The following is a 1,233-nucleotide window of genomic DNA, read 5'->3' as shown; positions in this document are numbered from 1 at the left end:
TCTCCAATCCTTGGGAATGGATACTAGACTGAGCCTTTCGCTGTCTCATCCTTCAGGGGCTACAAACCCCATCAAGAGAGTCACCTACTAGGCCCGGTGTTTCTCCCATTCTCCTACCAGTGGAATTACGGCGCTAGAACTGTCCCACCATCTGACAGAGGTGAAGGTACTCAGCCAGACTTTTCCCTGCTCACAGGCATGAGGGATCCCAAACCCTCCGCCCATCAGAGCAACTACTCAGTCCAGCCTTTCTCTATTCTCCTGCCAGAAGCCAGTCCAGACCCACTGATAAGAACAGATACTACACTTGATCTTAGCCAAAAGGCAGAGAAAACTCCCGGAGCGTGGTGCTACAGTGTGAGATTTATGTACAAATTATAATTTGTGTGGCAACATTTGACCATGACCATTTTGGCTCTGACATAGGGCACACAATCCACCACAGGCCCCTATGATTCACTCTTGGAGATGCCGACGCATTCTGCTGACCGTGTCGGCACACACAACTCGCTTATATCAGGGGAGAGTGAATGCTATTTATTCTCTATACATTATTACGCTCTGTTTGTTCAGATACATTTCTACCATTACATAAATGAACTCTCTCACATCATGGTAATTAATACCTCGAATACTCATTAACAAATTTAATAGTAGGGTGTTTTAAAATGTTATCTCATGAAATATTTAGGGAAGATGATTAGGTCCATTCCATATGATATGTATGTCATCCGCCAAACCAAATATAGCTTGATAAGTGCAAAGCATCTCTTCATTACATCAGACAGATGTGAATTAGCGCTCCGCGCCCAATAAAGACTCAAAACAATGAGCGGTGCGGAATGTAAGATTATCAGGTCTCTGTAATGTCGGTCTTGTCCTTAGGATGCGTAGATGTAAAAATGACTATCTGCTCTATGTAAATATCTAGGTCTAATGGTGGTGCAACAATGGTGCCGCAGACCCCACGGTGACTTGGGGGATCCAGCGCTGGCGGGATTTGTGGGGCGTGAAAGAAAAAAGCCTGAACTGTTTGCTGTAAGGGAGGAGAGACAGCCCATTGGCTGGCGCTTCCATTGGTTAGGGCTATACACAGTGCCTATCGGCTGCTGTGTATAGAGTGGGTGAGCTGCAGGGACAGCTGGAGCCAGCCAGAACCTGAGGGGGCAGCACAGTGGCAGGATTCTAGCAGGTCCTCCCCGCCTGACAGTGGCGTATCTAGAAATGTTGCTC

At 47.0% G+C, this 1,233-nt stretch overlaps 1 pseudogene; it reads right to left on the bottom strand.

Annotated features, from left to right (window-relative positions):
• Window positions 1–200: 200 nt before the first annotated feature.
• LOC146012784 (U2 spliceosomal RNA) lies at window positions 201–334 on the bottom strand (annotated as a pseudogene).
• Window positions 335–1,233: the final 899 nt, after the last annotated feature.

This window comes from Crinia signifera, chromosome 6, assembly GCF_055691185.1.
Source record: "Crinia signifera chromosome 6, ASM5569118v1, whole genome shotgun sequence".
Lineage (NCBI taxonomy): Eukaryota > Metazoa > Chordata > Amphibia > Anura > Myobatrachidae > Crinia > Crinia signifera.
This window is presented reverse-complemented; position numbering and strand designations above follow the sequence as displayed.